Source organism: Ornithorhynchus anatinus, chromosome X1, assembly GCF_004115215.2.
Source record: "Ornithorhynchus anatinus isolate Pmale09 chromosome X1, mOrnAna1.pri.v4, whole genome shotgun sequence".
Classification (NCBI taxonomy): Eukaryota; Metazoa; Chordata; class Mammalia; order Monotremata; family Ornithorhynchidae; genus Ornithorhynchus; species Ornithorhynchus anatinus.
In genome coordinates, this window is record NC_041749.1 from 35,803,025 (window position 1) to 35,829,593 (window position 26,569).

Consider the following 26,569-nt stretch of genomic DNA (forward strand, 5'->3'; position numbering starts at 1 on the left):
ACTTCCTGGGCTATTCAGAGGGGATGTAGAATCTACATCCCTGAAGGGTAGGTTCACTGGCTTTAAGGCAGGGGCTGGGATCAAATGACTGGAGATCACTGCCAACTCTAGGATTCTGGAATCCTTGTCTCTGGAAAAATCACCTCGAGGAGAGAGGGACTGGTAGTAGCATTAGGATCAACCAACATCCTCTCCCGGCTTGAAAAGGTACAGCCCAGTGAATGGGCTTCTCGACTGTTACCTTGGGCTAACCAACTTGAGTTTTCTTTGAGGCACAGGGATAGGACTAAGCTTCATGTGCTGTGATTAGTTGCCAAAAAAAGTAGGCAAACTGCTATGGTGAAGGCTGGCAGAGTTGTTGCATTTGCAGGTTGAGATTTTCATTTGGTGATGGGATCTCCTGCCCTATCTTCCCCATTCTTTGCTGATCTCCAGAGAAGAGACGGTATTAGGCTGTTCCATTACCTCAACATATTGTCAGTGTTGGAGCAAAGAGGTGGGGAAAGCCACATTTCCTTCTATTCTCGGTGGACATCTGGTCGATTCCCAATTCACCACAAGGGATCACCCTTCTGATCGCTGGAACAGCAGCAGCTGGGATTTATGCAAAAATGAGCATGGATTGGGAATTGGGTGAAAAGGTTTTGAGTGGGATCTAATGGAGTTCTCTTGTACCCTGCCAAGCACCTCGTGTAGCTCTCTGCACAAAGTGCCCTCAAATGCAAATGATAGATTGATTCTCTCTAATAGTTCTACTGCAGTTCTGGATGAGATTAGGTCCAAATGAATGCGTGTGCTTTTCCTCCTCTCTTCCAATCCACATTCATTCCCTGGTTCTGAGCCACTTCAGCTCAGCCCTTTTTTGTTTTGTTTTGGTTTGGTTTTTTGTTTTTTTCTGGAGGAACAATGCCGCTTTTCAACAACCCTGAAAAAAACGAGATTAATTTATGGATATACGGTGGAGTAAGGGCAGGGCCCTCTTACTTGGGGGATAATCTTAGCTGTGTGGTACGATTTAGCCAAGGTGATTAGGGTTTAATTTTCCTCCTTAAAACAAACTTTTCATCTCCCTTTAGCTTCTCCTGGATGAACGTTTGAGTTGAAACTTAGCAGAGGTACCTGTTCCCTGCTAGGGATCAGAGGAAAACTGTTCTGCATCCTGGGATATGAGTGATATGACAAAAAGCAAAGCTTCCATTTTCCTCCCTTCCTGGAATTGTATCCAAGCCAGGTGCCGCGATTTGGCATTAGCTTATGGGGAGAGTACAATAGAAGGCACAAATCCTACCCTCAAGGAGCTCTGGCCTGGCAGGTAATAAGAACCTTGGCTTTACCCTCCTGATGGACGAGGAGTGGAAAATTCCTTTTGCCCCTGAGGCTGAGGGGTGAAAGGACTGTGCACTTCTTTCCTGGGCAAAGCCTGTACTCCAAGGGTGGTCATTTTGCAGCCACTTTTAGCTTGTTTCAAGTCATGCAAGGTTCTTTCTAGCAGGCCTGTGCTTCTCTGCTTGGGAAACTCAAGGTGTGGTGTCCTCGGGCCTCCAAATCCCGCTGTAGCGGGGCTGGACTCTGGGAGTGTGTTCTCCAAGGAGGCAGAGAACAACTGAATTTACCATTAATAGGCACGAAACCTCTGAGCATCTCTGGTGGCCCATATAATAATTGTGGTATTTAAGTGCTTACTCTGTGCCAGGCACTGTATTAAATGCTGCGGTAGATACAAGATAGGCTGGACACGGTCCATGTCCCAGGTGGGGCTTATAGTTTCATCCCCATTTTACAGATGAGTTAACTGAGATACAGAAAAATGAAGTGATTTGCCCAAGGTCACACAGCAGACAAGTGGTGGAGCTGGGATTAGAACCCATGATCTTCTGATTCCCGGGCCTGGGCTTTATCCACTCTGCCATGCTGTTTCATTGCCGTGCCCTCAGGGAGGTTAGAAATCACACAAAGTATTCTTGAAACTCATCTGACACCCCACCAAACGTTGTTATGGCCAGGTCAAATTCCAATTTGGCCATTTTTATGGTAGATGATCATACTTGGGCAGCTAAAGCAGAGCTTTTCTAGGTTAAACACATCTTGTTGCTTCTCTCTTTGTGCTATCAGCACTTTTTTCATTTCTCAAACCCCAAGACTACTGGACAGTGATCCGGAGTAAGCAGTGTCAAGAGTCTGTTAGTCCATGCAGATTGCCCTGCTGTTGGTCCAGAGGATAGAGCACTGCTCTGGGAATCAGGAAACCTGGGTTCTAGTCCTGGTTCAGCCTGTAGCAAAGACTGCCAGCTGGATGGAAAGTGACTAACGAAATGGCCCTAATGTATTTTTTGCAAACACATACCAATTGTCAGCGACAATCACGGTCTGGTCGCATCAGTTTTCAGTGAGTTGTGCCCCTAGACGGCCAACTCTCTGGGGGCGATCCAGGACCCCGGGGGAGCACTAATGGCATTAATGAGAGTGACAGTGGCACCGTGCAAGCCACTATTACTATTATCAATTTCTCTGCACACGTTCTCGATCCCTATAGTGTCAGCAGTTAGGCTCGTCAGTCAGAGCTGCTTTCCCTCCCTCTGAGACTGAGCCCCATGTTGGAACAGGAGCTCTTTCTGATCTGATTATCTTGTGTCTGATTATCTTATGTTGTTATAATAATAATTAAGGTATTTAAGTGCTTACTGTGTGCCAGGCACCGTTCTAAGTGCTGGGGTGTTTACAAGCAGATCGGGTTGGATGCAGTCCCTGTCCCGTGTGGGGCTCACAGTCTCAATCCCCATTTAGAAGTAAGATAAGTGAGGCACAGAGGAGTGAAACGACTTGCCCGAGGTCACGCAGCGGACAAATGGCGGAGCCAGGATTAGAACCCATGACCTTCTGACTCCCTGGCTCCGGCTCTATCCTCTATGCCATGCTGCTTCTCCATGTCGCATCTACCCTAGCACTTAGCACAGCCCTTTGACCCACTGTAAATAATAAATACCATAATTATGATATTGTAATCATTAATAGTAATAATACCTTGACATGTATATACTGCTGGAAGTAGGTTAGTGGGTCATTCTTTTCTCTTCTCTCACAACCATGACACATCCCTTTGAAAGTGGATGCCACTAAATGGCAGTCACTGAGTGGCCAAGCTACTCAACAAAAGGATGCAGTCAATTATATTTGAGTGCTTACTGTGTGCAGATCATTGTACTAAGCGCTTGGGATGCAGTGCCAACCTGATGGGGAAAATGGCTCCTGAGTTTGCCCCACTGATCGTCAGTGACAGTCACACACTAGTGGCAGCATTATTTTCTTATGTAAAGGACAGTGTCGTGAAGATTAGGGTTCGTGTCTGACCTGGGGCTCACCATCTCAGAGGTAACGGGGTGGAAGGCAGGTGTCTTACCCTCATTATACAGATGAGGATTTTGAGAACCAGAGAGGTCAAGTGATTTGCCCAGTTTCACAAATAGCTGGGACTAATACCAAGGTCGCCTAGACTCCTAAACCTGGCCTCTTTTCACGAGGCCACACTGTTTTTTTGCATTAGTGGTGATGACTTGGACTGAGCCATCCCCACTCCCTCATCTGGGCTCTGCGTAGCCAGAATTAGGTTTCAACACTTCAAGAATCCTACCTCTCCCCAGCCCTCTACCTGAGATAGCAGGGCTCTCGAAGATGAGTAGGTACTAGTTTTTGTCATGTTAATGAGATTATTCCTGAAGAGCTAATAGGCTTTCTTGCAACTCATTTGTTCGCTTTTGGCTTCAAATCGGGAAGAGCAGAATCCAGTCAGACCAGAGATCACACCAAATTATCCCTTAAATGCCAACAGAAACAATCTTAAGTTTTCTGCTAGGCATTTCCCCAAGATTCAATAGCTATTTTTCTTTAAAAATTGTTTTCTGTGTCCATTTTCACCATCATCCCTTTAATCATCACTCACATCACCTTTAATAGAGAAACAGTGTGGCTCTATGGAAAGAACATGGGCTTGGGAGTCAAAGGTCATGGGTTCAAATCCCGGCTCAGCCATTTGTCAGCTGTGTGACTTTGGGCAAGTCACTTAACTTCTCTGGGCCTCAGTTACCCCATCTGTGAAATGGAGGTTAAGACTGTGAGCCCCACGTGGGACAACCTGATCACCTTGTATCCTCCACAGCGCTTAGAACAGTGCTTTGCACGTAGTAAGCACTTAACAAATGCCATCGTTATTATTTAATCATCACCCCCATCATTCCCTTCACCAGCATCCCCTTGGTCTTCATCATCACCCTCTTACTGTCACCACCACCATCTTCAACATCACCCTCTTGGTCATCAACATCATCATCCCTCTCATTCCCTTGGTCTTCATCATCACCCTCCTGCCTCTGTTGTTTTGAACTCTCCCAAACCTTTAGTTCGGTGCTCTGCGGACTGTAAGCGTTCAGTAAATACAATTGATTGATCGTTTTCAGTGTCTGTCACTTTTTTCACTTTTTGCCTAACACTCTTCTAGGATATTTTGCTTCACAGTGGCCTCTCTTTTCCTTCTTGGTTGGTTGGTATGCCCCATGCTAGTTTGCCAGTATTCAGCAGAGATTCAGTATTGTCTAAGAATTTTGTCTCCCCGTTCCTCTGTCAGCTCTCTGAGGGCAGAGATCATATCTACTTACTCTCCAAAACTTAGTACAGTGCTCCACACACATTAAGCATTCAGTACGTACCACTGATTGATGGATTGACTGATAATGAAGTCTTAAACTTTCTTCTACCTTCCTTGTGGTCAGTTGCCCATTTCTGCACACCAAACAGCCGTTGCGAGTATCCTACTGTCATACATTGCTCTCCCATGTCCCAACCGACAAAGCTGTGAACACTGTAAACTTGTTATGGGCAGGGAATGTCTGTTAATTCTGCTATACTGTTCTCTCCCAAGTGCTTAGGACAGTACTATGCACATAGTAAGCACTCAAGAAATTCCACTGATGGATTGGTTGTCTTTTATTAATAATTAGAGTACTTACGTGCTTATGTGCCAAACACTTTTCTAAGCAGTGGGTAGACACAAGTTAATCAGGTGGGACACAGTCCCTATCCCACATGGGGATCCTAGTCTTAATCCCCATTTTACAGAGAAGTGAAGTGATTTGCCCAGGTTTACACAGCAGATGTGGCGGAGCTGGGATTAGAACCTATGACCTTCTGACTCCCAGGTCCTTGCTCTGTCCACTGCGTGCGTCATGCTGCTTCCTCACGCAGTCGGACGGCTCAAAAGAGCTCTCCCCTCGGGCGAACAGGCAGAAAGACCTTCACGGCCTCCACCTTCACAGTGAGAGTACAGTTGGAGTCTCACTCTTCCAACTGCACATTGGTGAATGGTCTCAACTCTGTCATCCCCCTGGAGTTTGGAGAAAGTCTTTCTATGTTTGGGAAGATATTTTTTCCTTTAACCCACTCCTGCGGGGAGAGTGGCTTTCTGGCCAGAAGCTCCTCAGTTGCCTCCTACTTGGACTCTGAGCCCCATGCGGGACAGGGACTGTGTCCAATCTAACTTGTATCTCTTCCAGTGTTTAGAGAAGTAGTTGACACTTAGAAAACATTAACAAATTCCATAAAAAGACACAAACCGAAAGGCCTCCGGCCCCAACTCCAAATCCATTCCCCTAAGGCATCAGGGTTGGCTGGGAGGACGGGACTCCCCTCCCCAAGGCCCTCCCCCACCTCACCCCCTTAGGTCAGCTGACCAGGACCTGGTTCTTGTCCCTGTAACGCTGGACGTGGGCAGGGAACGTGTCTACCAACCAACTCTGTTATATTGTGCTCTCCCAAGTGCTTAGAATAGTGCTCTGCACAGAGTAAGTGCTCAGCAAATAGGATTGAATAGCAGCATCTGTTAATGCTTACAGCTGGAAAGACAGGGAGGAGATTGTGAAGCCGGATTTGATGGACTGTTACTTAGGGGATCACCAGACAGTGCCTGGTGATGGAAAACTAAGGACCCTGAGACCTGGCTGTCTTTTCTGAAAGCAAAGGACAGGATGGGACCCATTTGCCTGCTGGGTGATCTTGGGTAAGTCACTTCACTTCTCCAAGCCTCAGTGAGACCAAATCAAGACCGGTGAGCAGCCGCTCAGTGCCCTACCATGCCGCCCAAGGACCTTTCACCCCAGACAATTTAATGTGCGACTCTTTCCCTGTTAATAGACTCAATGGGAAACAGAACTGCTTCAGAGCGTGGGCGGGGAGGGAAGAAACGCAGGCTCGGCGCCTGTGATAAAGCGGGCCAAAGATATGTCAAGTCCAATTAGTGTCAATAAGGAACATCTGTATTTAGGCACCCAAGTTACTTAATGCAAACATTTCCTAATTCGTGAGTGGAGCGCACACACCGCATTATGAGCTGCGGTGTCCCATTGCGAATTGTCACAGCTTTCCGATCCGTCAGCAGTCTGGGGCTGGCTCGGACTCGGAGAGCCGTCTGCCCCGAAGAGCCTTTCTTCATAATATTAAATTAAAGTACCATCCAGATTTTTTTTCCTTATCTGTGAAATCTTGTGGTTGTGGCTTGACTATTTTTATAAAGTGAAAGATCCAAGAGCATATGAAGCTCTGGGTTGGCTGGTGTTCCCTTAGAAAGACATCTGGTTTTTTTTTCTTCTTACTCTAATGACGAGAAGCTAAGGTTCAGCTGAAAAGAGCCGTCTGAAAGGCTCTGATTTTGATGGACGTTTCACCTCGCTGAAAGCTCTGGTGATGAAATAATCATTGTGGTATTGTTAAGTGCTCGCTGTGTACCAAGGACTGTACCAGGCTCTGGGCTAGATATAAGATCAGATACAGTCCCTGTACCGCTTGGGACTCACAGTCTAAAGGGCAAGGAGAAGCTGTGTGGCCTAGTGGACAGAGCACGGGCTTGGGAGTCAGAAGCCCTGGGTTCTAATCCTGACTCCGCCACTCGTCTGCTGTGTGACCTAGGGCAGGTGACGTCACTTCTCTGTGCCTGTTACCTCCACTATAAAATGGGGATTAAGACTGGGAGCCCAAGTGGGACCTGGACTGTGTCCAACCCTATTAGCTCGTATCTACCCCAGGGCTTAGTACCGTACCCAGCACATAGTAAGTGCTTAACAAATACTATAAAAAGCAAACAAAGAAAAGGCATTTAATCTCCCCTGTAAAGAGAAAGGAAACTGAGGCCCAGAAAAGTTGAGTGGCCTGAGGTCACACAGCAAGCCAGTGGTGGAACCAGCTTTAGAAACTAGGCCTCCTGACTCCCAATCCTATGCTCTATATTAGGTTGTGGAGCTTCTCAAACAGGAGGAGGAACAGAGCGATAATAATAATAATTGTATTTATCCACTGCTTATTATGTACTAAGCACTGGGGTAGATACAGAATAATCAGATCGGATGCGGTCCCTGTCCCTCATGGAGCGATCAGTCTAAATAGGAGGGAGAACAGGTAGTGAATCCCTATTTTATAGGTGAGAAAACTGGGGCACAGAAATGTTAAATGACATGCCTAAGGTGACCCAGGAGGCAAGTAGCAGAGTCAGGATTAGAGCCTGGCTCCTCTCACTCCCGGGTTTCTGCTTTTTCTACTAAGCCGTGCTGATTTCCAAGAGTGGGAAAGTTTGACAGGGGGAGGGGAGAGGAGGGGCATGAAGTAGGGAAGGAGGGCTTACCTTAGCCCCAGGCACCATCACCTGGGAGAGTCAAAACCTCCATTTTACTTCCAAAGCAGTAAAAGTTGGCTATATCAGCTCGGAACTTCTCTGACTTGGTAGCCAACTATTCATGGACCTATATCATTTACCTCCAATTGATTGAGTGTTCAATTCTGGGTAATTTGGGCAAAAATCTGACCTGGGTCCAGGAACCAATCTCCTGTTATAACATTGTTCCGATGAGAAAATTGATTCCGATTTAAAATGTGGTGTTCAGGAACGGGCTGTATGTTAAATCTGATGCCTGACTGTAGAGTGCACTGGGCTGTTTGAATAGGAATGGAGGCTGTTTAAAACCACAGGCAAACTACGAATCACCTGGCAGGCTTCCCAAGCAACTGCATTAGAAGAGAGTATATGGCTAGGAGTTTGGGATATTTCTCGGGATGAAATGAAGTGGTTCATAGTTTATTATTATTATCATTACATTAATCCCTTACTATGTGTCAAGCACTCGTCTAAGTGCTGAGTTAATCAGGTCAAACACAGTCCCTGTCCACATGTGACTCACATTCTAGTAGTGGGAAGAGCAGGCACTCAATGCCCATTTTACAGATGAGGGAACTGAGGCACAGAGATATTAAGTGACTTACCCAAGGTCACCCAGCAGGTCAGCAGCAGACCCAAAATTAGAATCTTGATTTTTCTGACTTCCACACTATTGTTCTCCCAGTTTTTTCTCTCCCAGATACTCACCACCACCACGAGTGACATTGGTACTGTCTCTAGAACTCATTTCAGAGGATGCCCTGAGATCTCATGTATTAATAGCAATAATAATAAGAGTAATAATTGTGGTATTAAGTGCTTAGCATGTGCCAGTCACTGTACTGAGGCCTGGGGTGGATAGAAGCAAATCAAGTTGGACGCAGTCCTTGTTCCACGTGGGACTCAGTCTCAAACCCCATTTTCCAGGTGAGATAACTGAGGCACAGAAAAGTGAAGTGACTTGCCCAAGGTCACACAGTAGACAAATGGTGGAACCAGGTTCAGAACCCATGTCCTTCTGATTCCCAGGCCCGAACTCTATATGCTACGCCATGCTGCTTCCCGTATTATGACAATACCCATATTGTAATAAAAATAATAACTGTAGTATTGTTAGCAATGTGCTGAAGAAAATCCGGTTGGACAGAGCTCCGAATTTATGCCCTTCTGCAGTACTTATATATGTATTTTTAAACTGTACATTCAATTATTCTGCTGTTTCAGTCAGACATAGTCTACTGCTATTTTCGTCCTGGGTCAGTATTTGTAAACACAGTTTTTACCATCTTCACATATTGCATCGTAAGCTCTGTGAGGGCAGGGATATGTTCTTTCCTTCTATTTTATTCCCCCAAGCACCCGATACAGTGTTCTACATGCCATTGGTGCTAAATGAGGTTCACTCAAACTCTGAGCCCCATTTGGATCAGGGACTGAATCCGATGTGCATATTCTGTCTCCTCCCCAGTGCTTAGTACAGTGCTTGACACACAGAAAACACTTAAATACCACAACTGTTATTATTAAATAAAAGTAGCCAGACCCTAGGATACAGCTGTGATGTTTTCCTTGAAAATGTGGATTTATTTTTCAGGACTTTATCAGGGGGCACTTTTTCCCAGAGACTTTGTTAGAAATTGGATCCATTCCAAAACCTCGAGAAAAATAATATCGTGTTCCCTTTGTGTTCTATATTCTGTAACATTTATCATCAATAGACTATTGTTGAATGTTTGTTAAAATAATTCAAAGCATAACATTACAACATTAGCTAAATGAGTTGTAGTCTGAGTAAAAATCCTTGCAGGAAGCTGCAGAAGCAGAACTTTTTCAGTTGAGTTGGGTGGTGTTTTTCAAATTTAGTGAAGAATTTGTCCAATCTATTTTAAACCCAACAGCTTTCTTCTTGCCTCCATGAAATACCTCCTCGACCAGTCAATCTGTGATATTTATTAAGAGTTCACTGGGCGCAGAGCAAAGTGTACTAAGCGCTTCCGAGAGTACAATACGGCACAGTTGGTAGACAGGTTCTCTGCCCATAAGGAGCTGACGGTCTGAAGGGGGGCCTCAAAGACCAAGCACTTCTTCACACCTTTGAACTGTCCTCGCCATCGGGATCTCCTGCAATAATTTCTCTCATGCAGGTGAGAGTTTGAAAATAGTGGAAAGAATGGAAGCGGTGTGGCCCAGTGGAAAGAGCACAGTCCCCGTAGAGGTCACTGTGGCTGCGTTGGTGATTGCGGAGTCTGAAATTCTGCTCCTATAGCCACAGCACCTACTGATTCATTCGTTCTGTCGCATTTATTAAGCGCTTACTGTGTGCAGAGCACTGTACTAAGTGCTTGGGAGACCCAATCTCTATCCACAGTGAGCTCACAGTCTAGAAGATCTTTGTTTCAGTCTCTATGATGTCTTAGTGTTTTGTTTCATCTTTCACGAGCCTGTCAGCATTCCAGCGTCCCCATTTTTTCCTTTTTAGATGGTCTCTGAGAGGCAGGGACCTTGTCTCATCTCATTCCGTGTATTCTTTCCCAGCACTTGGTACGGTTTACTGTGCACGCGATAAGGGCTTAATAAATGCTATTGCTACTATTATATGCGGAAGCAGCATGGTGTAGCGGCTGGAGCACGGGCCTGGGAGTCGGAAAATCGTGAGTTCCAGTCCTGCCTCTGCCACTCGCCTGCTGTGTGACCTTGGGCAAGTCGCTTCCCTGGGCCTCAGTTATCTCATCTGTAAAATGGGCACTGAGACTGTGAGCCCCCTGTGGGGCAGGGACTGTGTCCAACCGGGATTTGCTTGTATCCTTCCCAGCTCATAGAACAGTGCCTAGAGCATGGTAAGCACTTAACAAATACTACCATTACTAATTATTATTATTATTACTACTACTACTATTACTATAACTGCTGCATGGTGAGTCAAAAAGGGACCCGTTCAAACAGAGAGGGCAGAAACAATGATTTGAAGATTCAGTGAAGAATAGCCTCTAACATTTTTTTTTTTAAATGGTATTAAGTGCTTACTATGTGGCAGGCACTGTCTTAAACGCTGTTTAATAAAACACTCTATTAATCTGGTCGGACACAGTCTAGGCTCCACATAGGGCTCACGGTCTTAATCTCCATTTTCCCGATGAAGTAACTGAGAAGTTGTGACCTGCCCAAGCTCACATAGACAAGTGGCAGAGACAGGATTAGAACCCAGGTCCTTCCGACTCCCAGACCTATGCTTTATCCACTAGGCCATGCTGCTTCCCATGGAGCGAAAGTGTTTTTGACACTTCACTCATTCATTCAGTCAGTCAAACTGTATTTATTGAGAGCTTGCTGTGTGCAGAGCACCGTACTAAGCACTTGGGAGATTAAAATACAACGATAAGCAGACCCGTTCCCTGCTCCCAAGGAGCTTACAATCTAGAGGGGGTGACAGGCATTAATGTAAACAAATAAATTACAGATATGTATTTGTGTGATGGGGTTGGGAGGGAGGACTAAGGGAGCAAGTCAGGGTGATGGAGAAGGGAGTAGGAGAAAAGGAAAGGGAGGGCTTAGAGAAGGCCTCTTTGAAATGGGGATTGAGACTCTGAGCCCCGTGTGGAACAGGGACTGCATCCAACCTGATTTTTTGCTTGTATCCACCCCAGCACTTAGTACAGTGCCCGGCACCTAGTAAGTGCTTAACAAATACCACGATATTAAGAATTATTACTTCTCAGGCCTGGCATTCGGGACACACTTGCTTTTCCTGTTGGCCGGGAAGCCTCCTTAGGTGATTTCCTTTGGCCTTCAGGGACAAACCAGGAGCCAGTCATTCTCCGGTGTATTCCTCATGCCCTGACTCAGCAACTGTCCAATCTTCTAGGGGAAGCAGGGAAGGCGAGCCATTGCTTGCCAGCCACAGAGGATGGCAGGACAAGGGCAGAAAAGAGACATTTGGCCTTTCACTTTGAGGTCCTTTACACAGTTAAGCATCAGAAACAGGTAATCATGATTACAATAATGATGAAGTGCTATTTTTTAAGCACTTGCTGTGTATTAAGTGCCGGGGAAGAGACAGATCAGACTCAAGTCCCTTTCCCTCAGGGGGATCAAATTCTGAGGGTAGAGGGGAGCAGGTATTTAATATCTTTTTGTTTCTTTTGTTTGTTGTAAAATGGTATTTGTTAAGCGCCGACCAGCTGCCGTGTACCGTTCTAAGCGCTGGGGTAGATAAAGTAATCAGGTTGGACACAATCCATGTCCCACAGTCTTAATCCCCATTTTACCGGTGAGGTAATTGAGGCACAGAGAATTTAAGTGGCTTGCCCTAGGTTACACAAGTGGCAGGGGCGGGTTTAGGAACCAGGTCCTTCTGACTCCCACGCCTACGTTCTATCCATTGAGCCATGCTTCTTCTTGATCAGATTTTTCACAGATGAGGAAACTGAGGCACAGAGAAGCGACTTGCTTAAACCAACAGGTGGTGGAGGTGGGATTCGACAGGTGATGGGAAGAATCTAGGTACTTTCAGGCCTGTCCCCTTTCCACTAGTCCATACTGCTTCTCCATCCCAGACCCAGAATCAAACCATGTCGGAACACTGACAGTGAAAGACATCAATTAATTGCCTTTGATAGACAGGTTCCATGTCTAATTCCCGCTCATACTTTTCCTGGCTCTGAAAACAATTAATACAATTTTGGTATTGACACTAATCCCTGTGAATGCAGTGAATGGAATTGTTTGATTCAAAGAGTTTCTCAACCTGCAGCTCTCACTTCCCCCAGAAACATGAGAGAGGCATCTGCCATGAATTAACGTCACATTGATTGAGTGATGTTTTGCTCTTTAAGGGTTCAGAGCACCTGATCCTCTGTGCTGTGTGTCCTCTAGACTGTAAGCTCCTTGTGGGCAAGGAATAGATCTACCAATTCTATTATATTGTACTCTCCCAAGCATTTAGTACTGTGCTCTGTACCCTGTCAATAAATACCATTGATTGATTGTTGGAGAACAGGCCAGGCTGAGGTGGTGTAGGCCTCTCCACTAGGAACACTGGGCCTTCCTCACCCTCTCGACAGCTCCTGGCCTCTCTCCTGAACTCCTTGGGGCCAGAGGCAACCAGCTTCAAGAAATGAAGGCTATATTCACTTCCAGGCTCTCTCACTATCTCTCTCCCTACTTATAATGATAATGTTGGTATTTGTTAAGCGCTTACTATGTGAAGAGCACTGTTCTAACCGCTGGGGTAGATACAGGGTAATCAGCTTGTCCCACATGAGGCTCACAGTTTTAATCCCCATTTTACAGATGAGGGAACTGAGGCCCAGAGAAGTGAAGTGACTTGCCCACAGTCCCACACCTGCCAAGCCGCAGAGCCGGGATTCGAACCCATGACCTCTGACTCCCAAGCCCGTGCTCTTTCCACTGAGCCACGCTGCTTCTCTAGCCACGCTGCTTCTCTGCCCTCTTCACCTGCTACTCCCCAGTCCACGGCTAAGTTTCCTCCAGAAAAGCCTTTCCGCTGCTCCTTGCGTTCACTGTTAACCGGTGCTGAGCTTCACATGTAGGGTCAGTCAGTCATATGTATCGAGCACTTACCGTGTACAGAGCACTGTACTAAATGCCTGGGAGGGTATGATATAACAATAGAACATATTCCCTGGCCATAATGAGCTTACAATCTAGAGGGGTCTGCAGGCGGCCGTGAGCTTCACACATTGACCGCACGTGCATCTTGGACCTCACCGCAAGTGATATACCCAAGGCCTATCTGTCTTTTGGTTTTGTGTTTTGGTTCTTTTTAAATGATATTTGTTAAGCGCCTTCTATGTGCCAGGCACTGTACTGAGAGCTGGGGTAGATACAAGCTAATCAGGTTGGACACAGTCTATGTCCCATGTGGGGCTCACAGTCTTAATCCTCATTTTACAGATGGGGGGAACTAATGAACAGAGAAATGAAGTGACCTTCCCAAGTTCACACAAAAGGCACGGCGGTTTTTCACAGGAGACTCCGTCATCTTCGCACTCCCAAGGATTTAGGACAGAGCAGCTCTCCTCAAAGTATACACCGAATCGGTACTGCGGATTGATCAGTTTGCCCAACATAGCGTACAGTATATCTGCTGTCGGGCAGCCATTGGGAAAGGGGTTGATCTCATCGAGCTAAGGCTTTGCGAAGCTTGGAAGATCAATGTAATTGATTATAATTCATTTATATTAATGTCTCTCTTCCCCTCTAGCCTGTAAGCTCACTGTGGGCAGGGAATGTGTCTGCTGTTTTATTGTACTCTCCCAAGAGTTTAGTCCGGTGCTTGGCACACCGAAAGTGCTCAATAAATACGATCGAATGAATTGAATGAACGGATGGCAAGGATGAGAAGCAGTGTGACCTACTGGATGGAGCATGGGTCCTGGAGTGAGAAGGCCCTGGGTTCTAATGTGAGTTTTTCCCACTTGTCTGCTGTGTAAACCTGGGCAAGTCTTTGATTCCCAGGCCTATGCTCTATCCACTAGACCACACTGCTTCTCCACTGGACTACAGTGTAGTATTGCACTGCAGTGCACTGTAGTACAGTGTACAAAACACTGTACTAAGCACACGCGGGAGTGTAATACAGCAGAGTTGGCTGACACTTCCCCTGCCCACAGCAAGCTTGCAGTCTAAAGGACTGCTTTGCCTGGCTCCGGAAGTGCTTCCGATAACGAGATATACTCATCTTTCACAGTTACCCGTGCAACTGTACGGCCGTCATTCTATAGCCAAGCCATATATATAGCTTGAGTCTGAAAATATAATGTTGGTATTTAAGCGCTTACTATGTGCAGAGCACTGTTCTAAGCGCTGGGGGAGATGCAGGGTCATCAGGTTGTCCCACGTGAGGCTCACGTTTAATCCCCATTTGACAGATGAGGTAACCGAGGCACAGAGAAGTTAAGTGACTTGCCCACAGTCACACAGTTGACAAGGGGCAGAGCTGGGATTGGAACTCATGACCTCTGACTCCCAAGCCCGTGCTCTTTCCACTGAGCCACGCTGAAAATATGTGTGTTAGTGTATATATATATATACACACACATATACATGTATAGTTGTACTATAAGTTCAAAGGTGATGCTACTGACTGGGAGAATTTATCAGAATGTTTGGGTGTGAAGCCCCGTGTAACTGACAATCCTTTCTGCACACTGTGCACGCGTAAAGGTTGTCCTTTGCTGCCCTGTTCGCTTTTGTTATTCAAAACATCCAGCCCTGTTTTTCTTTCTCTTGATATCACAAGGGTTCTCCTCAATGCTTGTCCTTCCTTCTGCTTAGACAGTGAGCCCCATGTGGGTTAGGAACTGTATCCCTCCAGATTAGCTTGATTCTACTGATAGGCCGCCTTCAGCTGTTAGACTCCAGGCTCATTGTGGGCAGGGAATATGTCTACCAACTCTGTTATTTTTGACCTCTCCCAAAAGCTTAGTACAGTGCTCTCTGCACACAGTAAGGACTCAAGAAGTACAATTGATTGATTTATTGATTGATTGCCCAAAACTATCCACTGCTCTGACCCTTTATTTGAGGTTTTGCTTCACTGGATCTTGAAAGTAAATCTTTGTGTTTTTTGTACATTTATCCTGTTTCTGTTCTAAGGCAATTGTTTAGATAGAGAAGCAGCGTGGCTCAGTGGAAGGAGCCCGGGGTTGGGAGTCAGAGGTCATGGGTTCAAATCCCGACTCTGCCATTTGTCAACTGTGTGACCGTGGGCAAGTCACTTAACTTTTCTGGGCCTCAGTTCCCTCATCCGTAAAATGGGGATTAACTGTGAGCCTCACGTGGGACAACCTGATGACCCTGTATCTCCCCCAGGGCTTAGAACAGTGCTCTGCACATAGTAAACGCTTAACAAATACCAACATTATTATTATATCCTGCTCTCTTGTCCATTCTCCTCTCATGTCCTCACATGCTTTAATGCTGGTGGTCTGACTGCATTCCGGGATCTCATTGTTTAGTATTCTGACTTGCCATTTGATGTGAAATACAGTCATATACCTCAGGTTACAGCCACCCCTTGATACATTCAACCCCAGAGTACAAGACCTTTGTATTGGACACTGCACCAAACCAATGTATCATTTCAAGATGCCAAAATAGATGAAGTTACGGTGACTTGACCACTAGCTGAGATTTTGGAATTAAGAAATCTTGTCCCAATTTTAAAGAAAGGTTAATAAAGATAATTGAAGAAGACTATGAGAAAAAGAGTTTCAAGGTATGAACAAGTGTTCAAAAAGAGTCTGCTATATGTTGTTAAGCTGTTGTTCAACTTAAGGTAGAAAAATTATTCACTAAAGTTGAAAAACCAATAACAGAACAATCTCATCCTTTCGCTAACTTTCCTGTAGTCATACTACAGCTCGTTAATCATGTTAAAGTATGCTTTGAATGATTTAAACCAAGTTTAAATTTAGTAATGTTTAATATAGCAATATGTTTAATAACATTATAGCACATAAAGGAATGTCATTATTTTACTAGAGGTATTGGAACCGGTCCTAATTTAGAAATGTAAGTCTGTGGGGAAACGTACCCCATGATACAATCACACTTTGAAGGAATTTAACCCCACTGCATTTTTGAGGTGACCTAAACTGGCGCATGAGGAAGGGGAGAAGAAAACCCTTAAGAATAAAGGAGAGAACATAAATGAGTGGAGAATGACAGAGAGGGATCTTTACTTACCTGGAGTGATTGGTCTTCTTTGGGACTGCTTTTAGAATAGAACCTAAAAACTTACAAGTAGGTCTATGAGAAAATACACAGCCCTTCATGGTACAGCGACATATCTGAGGAACACATCAGGGCTGCACCTTGGATTATGTCCATATTTTCCATCTTGTGATGGGGGAATTGCTCTCAAATGTCACATCTATGTTGGGTCCAGGTCTTACAGCCATAAAGAAGTAGGGCCATGTGCCCTACACCTTCAATGTGGTCTCAACCACAATATCATGCTGGCTTTGCCGTCTGCCTTTGAGCCTCCCAAAGGACACCCTAGCCTTTTAGATTCTATTTTCTATCTATCCTTCTATCATTCATTGCATCACCAAACAGACGTTACCCTGTCCAAGAAAGATAATTCAGTGACCTCATTCTCCTCTTTGTCTTCGGTGTACCTCTGGATTGTGTGTAAGATTTTCTACGCACCTCAGCCTCGATTCATTCTCATCACCACAGGTCACACAAGTCCATCTCTTATGTATCTACTTCTATCAGCAGTTACCTCAGCGTTTATATTATATATGTAGTTCAATTATGCATTCAATGGTTTATTTTGATTACTCCATTTTAAATACTCCTCTATCTCCTCCATTAAAGTTTAAGCTCCTTGTAGGCAGGAAATATATCACTTGTTTAATTTGTATTTCCTACGATCCTATATAATGTATTGCACCCCGTAGGGGTTCAGTATATATCATCATCCGTCAGTGGTATTTATTGAGCGCTTACTGTGTGCAGAACACTGTACTTAGCACTTACTATTACTGCTAAGCAATTTCTTGAGGTAATTGAGCCTTTAGAAGCATGAATCCATACATAACCTGTATGCCTGGCACCTATTCTGAATTGCTTTCCAAATCTGGAAAACTTTGCTCGTAACTTGGGCAGGGTCAGTGGGAGAATTTTGCAACAGCAAATTGCAGGGGATAGTCGGGGTTTCTCTGGAGAATAGCTGTTGCAAAATTCTCCAGAGAAACCCCGACTATCCCCTGCAATTTGCTTAGGGTCATGAAGGTTGACACACTTGAAATGAAATCACTGAACTGAAAATGCTGAAACTTGGGCCATTCAAAGGAGAAGATAAACAAATAAGTTTTCAAAGCAACGATCAGAGGTTTCTTGTTCACAGAGCTTAGTTTGTCCGGGGGAAGATGATGAAGAACTGCAAACTTGTACTTCCCCTGATGCCTGAAAAGGGACTCAGGATGGGTGAAAGTGGAAGAGCAGGGATTTGAATAGGTATCGTTGCTTCTGCCCTCTGTGTCGGACCTCTTCTCCAGTCTATAACTGTGGTATTTAAGCACTTACTGTGTGCCTGCACTGTACCAAATGCTATGAGAGATATAAGCAAATTATGGGAAACAGATGGAGCATGGGCCTAGGAGTCAGAAGGTCACGGGTTCTAATTCCGGCTTCATCACTTGCCTGCTGTGTGACCTTGGGCAAGTCTCTTCACTTCTCTGTGCCTATTACCTCATCTGGAAAATGGGGATTGAGACTAATGAGGCCCAGGTGGGACAGGGACTGTGTCCAACCCAGTTTGCTTATATCCACCCCAGTGCTTAGTAAAGCTCCTGGCACCTAATAAGTCCTTAACAAATGCCAGAATTATTATTATTATGATGATGAGTATCAACTCACTAAAGACCGGGTCAACTCTGCCTTCCTTGGATAAAGCAGAAATAGCTCCCGGATGACCCTACCTCTGTCTTGGCCCCGGAATACGTCAGTCGAAAAACCCTTGAATCGGTTCGGCCCTGCTAGTTCATAAGAAAAGGCTGAAAGAGCTGTGTGATCTGAGGAAAACTGTGCCTGATGAGAGTCAAGAGCTCTGCCACTGGTCTGCTACGTGCCTCAGATTCTTCATCTGTAAAATGGGGATGATACTCGTTCTCTGTTTCTTTGACTGTGAGTCCTAAGGGGTGCCTTCCATTCCTCCAATGTTTGCCCATCCATCTCCACATCAAAAACCCCTTAACATCAGATTTAAAGCACTTAATTCGTTCTTTCCCTCCTACCTAACCTTGCTCCACTTCCAGGACAGCCCAGCCTGCACTCTTTGCTCCTCTAACACCAACCTACTCACTCTACCCCGATTTCGCCTCAACTGCTATTGATCCCTTGCTCATATCCTCCCTTGTGTCCGGATCTCCTCCCATCTTCGTATCTGGCAGACGAGCACTCTCCCCATCTTTAAAAGCCTACTAAAATCACATCTCTCCCTGCCCTGTTCTCCCACCCTTCATCTTTGCAATTGGGCCTGTACCGCCTAAGCGCTTTGATTCTCACCCCAGCCCCATAGCATGTACTCTGCTGTGTTCTCTGTTCTTGGCACCTACTAAGGACTTAAATGCTATAATAATTATTGTTTTAGCATCCGTCTCCCCTACCAGATTGTGAGCTCTTTGAGGGCAAGGGTCATGCCTCCCAACTCTATTGCATTGTTCTCTCCCACGTGAGAAGTAGCGTGACTCGATGGGCCTGGGAGTCAGAACCACCTGGGTTCTAATGCCGTGAGAAGCAGCGTGGCTTAGTGGAAAGAGCACGGGCTTGGGAGTCAGAGGTTGTGGGTTCTAATCCCGGCTCTGCTACTTATCAGCTGTGTGACTTTGGACAAGTCACTTAACTTCTCTTTGCCTCACTTACCTCATCTGTAAAATGGGGATGAAGACTATGAGCCCCAAGGAGGACAACCTGTTTACCTTGTATTTACCCCAGTGCTTAGAACAGTGCCTGGCACATAGTAAGCGCTTAACAAATACCATTATTATTATTATAATAATAATAATCATCTCCACCACTTGTCTGCTGTGAGACCTTGGGCAAGCCACTTAACCTTTTTGTGCCTCAGTTACCTCATCTGTAAAATGGGGATTAAGATTGTGAGCTCCACATGGGACATGGGCTGTGTCCGACCTGTTTAGCTTGTATCTACCCCAGCACTTTGTACGGTGCCTGCCACCTAGAAAGCGTTTAACAAATACCAAAAAAAGTGCTTAATACAGTGCTCTGCCCACAGTAAGCACTCAATATATACCCTTGACTGACAAGATTGACTGATTGTCCAATCTGATTATCTTGTGCCTCTCTCAGTACTTTTAGCACAGTGCTTTGTTGCATAAAAGGACTTTATTATTATTATGACTATTTTATTAAGATTATTATCATATCCGTTTAACTGGCAATTCTGATTTTGAATGGAAGGCTCCCAGCTTCTATCCCTAACAGAATAGTATGTAGGCATCTGATGGAAGGCCACAAGCTGATAAATTGGAGAAGCAGCGTGGCTCAGTGGAAAGAGCATGGGCTTTGGAGTCAGGGCTCACGAGTTCGAATCCCAGCTCTGCCACTTGTCGGCTGTGTGACTGTGGGCAAGTCACTTAACTTCTCTGTGCCTCAGTTCCCTCATCTGTAAAATGGGGATCAAGACTGTGAGCCCCACTTGGGACAACCTGATTCCCCTATGTCTACCCCAGCGCTTGGCACATAGTAAGCGCTTAACAAATACCAACATTATTATTATTATTATAAATTAAGAAATGTTGAGAGTTTTCTTGGAGGAGCTTCAGGCTGGAAAATATGGAAGGGGCAACCTGTACTGATGAGGATGATGATTTCGGCATTTGTTTTGCACTTACTCTGGGCCAAGTACTATATTAAGACCTGGGGAGGATACAAGATAATCAAGTGAGACACAGACTGTCCCACATGGAGCTCGTAATCTACGTAGGAGGGAGAACAAGTATTTAATCCCCATTTTACAGATTAGGAAACTGCTACAACTACTAATAGTGGTATTTGTTAAGTATTTACAACATCCCAAGCACTGTGCTAAGCACTAGGGTAGATGCAAGACAATCAGTTCAGATACTATCCCTCTCCAACATGGGGTTTTCAGTCTAATCAGTCACTCAGTACTATTCAGTCAGTGCCTAGTCTGTACAAAGAACAATACTAAGACTTGAGCAAATGTAATATCAATCAGAGGTATGTATTTATTTTTAAATGGTATTTAAGTTCTTCTCATGTGTCCAGCACTGTTGCAGGTGCTAGGTTAGGGCCATGTTTATCAGGTTGGACCCAGTCCCTGTCCCACATGAGGCATACAGTCTAAATTGGAGGGAGGAGGCTTTAATTCCCATTTTATAGATGAGATAACTGAGGAATAGAGAAGTTAAGTGAATTGTCCAAGGTCACACAGCAAGTAATTAGTAGAGCTAGAATTAGGACCCAGGTCCCCGGACTCCCTGGCCTGCGGTCTTTCCACCAGGCCAGACTACTTTTCTGCTTTATGTGTGCAGAACACTGTACCAAATGCTTAGAGAGTTGAAAGATATAATCCCTGCCCTCAAGGAGTTTACAATCTAGCAGCTGGACCCTACTGGCTTCTCCCTTCTCTGATCTGGTAAATTCCAAGGATGGTAAAAAGCAGCAGGAAAAAAAAAAAGTCATCGCATCAGCAAGAAAAATCCACCCGTACCAAGCAAACAGAATGACTAGCTGTTCGGTGTGTCCACCTCCTTATTACAGCTCAATAAGATTAAAGAAACTAATTACAGTGTCATGCATTTGGCATTAACTCTTGTTATCCTAACTGAGTCATTTCTGATCATCAGCCTTTTAAAAACCAGTTTGGGGCTCCAGTTGGCTCATCCGGGAAACTTTACCTTGTTGTAGGATTAAGCTCCCAAATTAGAGGTCACTAGATCAGCTCAATCAAACCGTTCGGGTCTGGAGCCGAAGCTCAATGGAATTAATTCTCTCTCTTCCTCAGAATCCCTCCCTCTTTCTCTCTCCATCTGAATACAGTATCACTCATTGGTGCACACCCACCCAGAGGAGCCCCAGTGGAAGGCCCATTTGGGACTTGAATGAGATAATTACACATGCTAAGTAGCTTCCTCGAGAAATCCGAGATAGATGGTTTCCCACCATTCTTTTTCCCTCATAGGTCCTTTTTTTTTAAGCGCTTATTAATTTGCTAACCAGCTAATTATGTCTCCTCCAGGCTAAATAACTGTACAGTTGGAGATGCCCTAGATGAGTGGTTATGGCAGAGGAGAGCATTTTTTTTTCATTGCCTATTACGCATATTGTTTTAGGTAATTAACATCCACTTTGTAGTGGCAACTCTGACGCCTCACTGTCTGAACAGCTTCTTGGCTTGCGTCCTCTAAAACAGTCTTGGTGCACTTCTTGCAAAATTATTTGATGTCGTTATATAATTCCCTAGGATGAAAGCTATTGTACAGACTCAGGTTGATTAAAAGGGGATTTATATACCCACCTATGTCCACACAGTCATGGATGCCGCATTCGCGCTCCCATGGGTAAGGTCAGGGCTTCCGCTCGGACTCTTTCGGGGCTCGGAGGGACGCTCGGCCCTTGTCTTGGGCCAGCCTCAGTGCGGTCACCGTGGCTGCGGCAACGAACTGGAGAGGAAGGCGGGGGTGGGGGGGTGGGGAAGGAGACCCGGGCTGGCCGCCTGAGAGGGGTTCAAGGCCGCTCCGGTCGCCATGGGGACGCCAGGGTTGCTGAGGCAGGCGGGCCGGGAGATGGAGCCTGGAGAATGGTTGGGAACGCAAGTCCCCTCCACTCTGCCCTTTCCTCTCCCTCCCTGCCCCTCTATGCCATAACACTGAAGTGTCTCTAGTCCCTTCCCGCTCCTCTCTGCCCCCCGAGCACTGAAGTATCTTAGTGGCAGAATGTTTGGTTGCTTTTTAGGGCTGTTTGGATGCCAAGATTTAGGGAATGAGAACTTCCTTTCTCCTGGCCCATCTCCCCTCTTCTCCCACAACCCGCCCAGGGTGTAGGATCTGGGCAAATATCCAACCCAGATCAGTGAGGACCCACACGGCCAAGCCGCCTTCCTCCTCTTAAAGGCATCTGTAAGCAATAAAGCAACGCTATTTATTGAGTGCTTACTATGTGTGGATCATTGTACTAAGCGCTCGGGAGAGTACAGTACAACAGAATTAGCAGGCACGTTCCCTGCCCATAACAAGCTTGGTCTAGAGGGGGAGACAGACATTAATATGAATACATAAGTAATTTATAATATATGATTTAAAGTGCTGTGGGATTGGGGGTGGGGCAAATTTGTTAAACACTTACTATGTGCCAGGCCCGGTATTAAGCGCTGAGGTAGATACAAGCTAATCAGATTGGACACAATCCATGTCTCATATGGGGCTCACAGTCTTAATCCCCACTTTACAGGTGAAGTAACTGAGGTGCAGAGAAGTGAAGTGACTTGTCAAAGGTCACACAGCGGACAAGTGGAAGACCCGGGATTAGAAACCAGGTCCTTCTGACTCCCAAGCCTGTGCTCTATCTACTAGGCCATGCTGCTTCTCATTAGGTTTTAGGGCCTGACGGGGTCGGGAGAGCACAGCAGGAGACACTTGGAAAATTCTCAGGACTCCTAACACTCCTCAAACTACTGGTCTGAGGGCAGAAGAAGGATTCTTCCAGATCATGGCTGCACAAAACAGGGGCCATCCCTGGTCCCAAGATTGGTTCTGCATTGGAAATAATGTCCCTCTGTCTTAAAACCCTCAAAACCTGTAACCTGGATCTTACCAGCAAGTTATCAGGACCCTAGGTTTTCCCCCAGCTAAAGTTGTACTGCCCCTCTCAGGGTCGCACCTGGAGGGTTTCCAGTACTCTACCCCTCACGGCTACGGGAGGGAAAGTCAAGCAGAGGCGTACCCATTCCCTTCCTAGCTTGGCCAGTGGCTAGCGAGTGGAAGGCAATCTACTACAAGTTGAAACTCATCCATGCTGGGCAGCATCGGCATGGGAGAGAGTCAAGGGCGGAGACTCAGATTTACTGCCCAGAAGGAGGTCATGGTAAACCACTTCCGTATTTTTACCAAGAAAAGTCTGTGGATGCACTACCGGAACGACTGTAGATGGAGAGCGGGGCGTTCTGGGAGGGATGTTTCCATGGTATCGCTACGGGTCGGAAACGACTCGACGGCATAAGACAAGGCAAAGTTGTACTGACAATTATCTTCAAGCTGTTTTCAGGGTTACTGGTCCTGATGGGCTTTAGTCCTGATGGGGCAGCTTCGTTCTGAGCAGAGAAATTGGGGCTCAATCAATCGATGGTATTTATTGAGCACTTATTGAATACAGAGCATTGTACTAAGTTCTTGGGAGCATACAATACTGGGGGAGGAAATTTGGTTGAGGTGGTGTCCCGGGACAGTGCATATTTTTGTTCCACCTGCTTCTTCTATAGCTGCTGAGACCGTGATTTCCAGTACCTTTGTTTTTAGCGAGAACTTGTGGATTATTCAGGATTTGCTTAGCCAGGGCAAAGATGAGGAGATATTAAGGGAAGAAATCGGCCCCTGCCCCTTGCTGCAAACTGTTCTGGGGGAGTTTTGGTGCGGGGGTGCCATGATGCCCGCTGAGGTTGCTGTCTCTGCCAGCTTCGCCACCTGTCTTCAGCATTGTAGAAACATAGAAAGTTAAAACTTTCTGCAAGGGAGGCAGAGCACCTCTGAGCTCTTGGGCAATCCTGACTACAGATACTTCTCATTTTAAAAATAGGAACAGAGAGGTTTCCTTTGTCATGGCAACAGCCACCTCAACTGGAACTGAGCTCTAGGAAAGCAAGCCAACCTATAGCATATTTCCTAGGTGAGCTATGCCAACCAGAAAGAAAATGAAAGAAGACAGTGTTCATCACATGGTGTGATAGGAAAAAAAAAATCACACCCCAAAGAGAAATGATTGATGGTTCATCAGTTAGCATAATTTTTTTATTTACCTGCTTGCTTAATTCCAAGTTGCCAGTGTTGGACACGCTTTAATGATCATGACAGTCTACATTTTTCCCTGAAGTTAACATCATGCCAAAAGAGAAAAGGTATCTGTGCCCTTTGGCATGAGGAGCACACAGACCTCTTCTGAGATCACAACCATTTTCAAAGCCCTTTTGAGATCTCATCCCCTCCAGGAGGCCTTCCCTGAGTAATTTTTCATCTCCCCCACCCCCCTTCCCTCCAGCAGTTGCTACCTCAGCCCCTCTGCCCCCCCCCCCCCCCCAGTGCCTAAATTGCTACAGCCCTTGTAGCACTTACATAAATATCTTATATACCCTATTATGGAGAAGCAGCATGGCCTAGTAGAAACAGTATGGCCCTAGGTGTCAGAGGACCTGGGTTCTAATCCCAGCTCTGGCACTTGCCCACTGTGTGACATTAGACAAGTCACTTACCTTCTCTGTGTCTCTGTTCCCTCTTCTGCAAACTGAGGATTCAATACCTGTTCACCGTCCTACTAAAGACTGTGAGTCTCATGTGGGACCTGATTATTTTATATTTACCTCAGCGCTTAGTATAAGGCTTGACGCATAATAAGGGCTTAACAAATACTCGCTTTATCATTACTATTCCTACCCCTCTATTCTATAATTTGTTGTGGAGACTGTCTCTAGACTAAGCTCATTGTTGGGAGGGAAAATGTTCACTAATTCTGTTGTATTGTACTCTCCCGAATGTTTAGTACAAGAATGTAAGCTCCCAATAAACTGTAAGCTGGTTGTGGGCAGGGAATGTGTCTGTCATTGTACTCTCCCAAGAGCTTAGTACAGTGCCTTGCATACAGTAAGTGCTCAGTAAATACAATTGATTGATTGAATGATTGTCTCCACTGCTAGACCGTAAACTCCCTGAATGCACGGATCATTTCTTCTGATTATTCTTTATTTCCTAAAATGTTTAGGATACTGCTCTGCACCTGCTAGACACTCAATAAATGCTATTGATGACAATGATGTTGATGACCTGCATCAGAGCCCCACTGGTGGAAAAGTTCTTGACAACTACTAGCTATAGAATCACTGAGGCACAAAACCGCAAATACCTTGTGTTTGTGTGTGTGTGTATGTGTGTGTGTGTGTGTGTGTGTATATATATATATATATATATATAGAGAGAGAGAGAGAGAGAGAGAGAGAGAGAGAGAAAGCGTTCTGGTTGGTTTGGGAAGATTGGTGGTGGCTTACGTGATTATTAATTCAGTGACCTATGGTAAAACCAAAGGTGTCTTCCATCGAGTTTCAGATTTCAAATCCAAATCACTCTGATTCAGTCTCTTTCCTTTAAAAATCCCAACTCTCCTTAACGTCTTCACTTGGAGCAAATGGGGAGTAAATGGCTGTGTGACTCTGTGCAAGTCACTTAACTTCTCTGTGCCTCAGTTACCTCATCCGTAAAACGGGGATTAACTGTGAGCCTCTCGTGGGACCACCTGATGACCCCGTATCTTCCCCAGCGCTTGGAACAGTGCTCTGCACATAGTAAGCGCTTAACAAATACCAACGTTATTATTATTATCGTATGGGAACTCACTCTTTAAGAGCCAGATATTCTGCCTGTGACAGGGGAACCGCACAGCACTTTAAAAAGAAGAAAGAGAAACAAAGGCGTTCCCTTAGCACAAGGGAATCTCAGTCTTGCTTTCGAGCCAACAAAAGGCAAGTTGATAACAGGCATTTAGTGACTGTTCTGACTGGCTCATTTAAGAACCACACTTAGGTCCATGGAGGCACAAAACCGCAAATACCTAGTGTATATATACATGTAGAGCATTCTGGTTGGCTTGAGAAGATTGGTGGCGGCTTGCGTGATTATTAATTCAGTGACCTATGGTAAAACCAAAGCTGTCTTCCATTGAGTTTCAAGTTTCAAATCCAACTGGCTGATTTTCTAAGAAACCTTATGACTGGGCAAGGATTCTAGCCTTATGTGCTAGCTTTCTAAGAGACTCTGGGATTGGCTGAGAAAACGCTCATCTTGGTCATCTTGTTTTGCTGCCTCTCACTTGTTAACCCAGAACTGGACTGCTCCCGCTAGCTGAATCCTGCCTTCCCCAGTCGATCAATCATATTTACTGAGTGTTTACTGTGTGCAGAGCTCTGTACTAAGCACTTGGGAAAGCACAAAACAACAATATACCAGACACATTCCCTGCCCACAGCAAGTTTACAGTCTAGAGGGTGAGATGGCTTCCTGCATCACTGGAAAAGCAGGACCAGGGAAAACATTACAAGAAAATGCCAGAATCAGTCTTTCCTGAGAGGCATATTGATTTCTAATGAAAACAAAATTTCCCTTA

The 26,569-nt window shown here is 45.4% G+C and overlaps 1 long non-coding RNA gene and 1 other non-coding gene across 2 annotated transcripts in view; both read left to right on the plus strand.

The window, feature by feature from the left end:
• LOC114806347 overlaps window positions 1-26,569 on the plus strand; it is a 120,870-nt gene that overhangs the window by 25,459 nt on the left and 68,842 nt on the right. The window lies entirely within an intron of this gene.
• On the plus strand, window positions 23,069-23,206 carry LOC114806718. Its single transcript, XR_003754780.1, has one exon. It is a non-coding gene; the product is annotated as a small nucleolar RNA SNORA7 (small nucleolar RNA).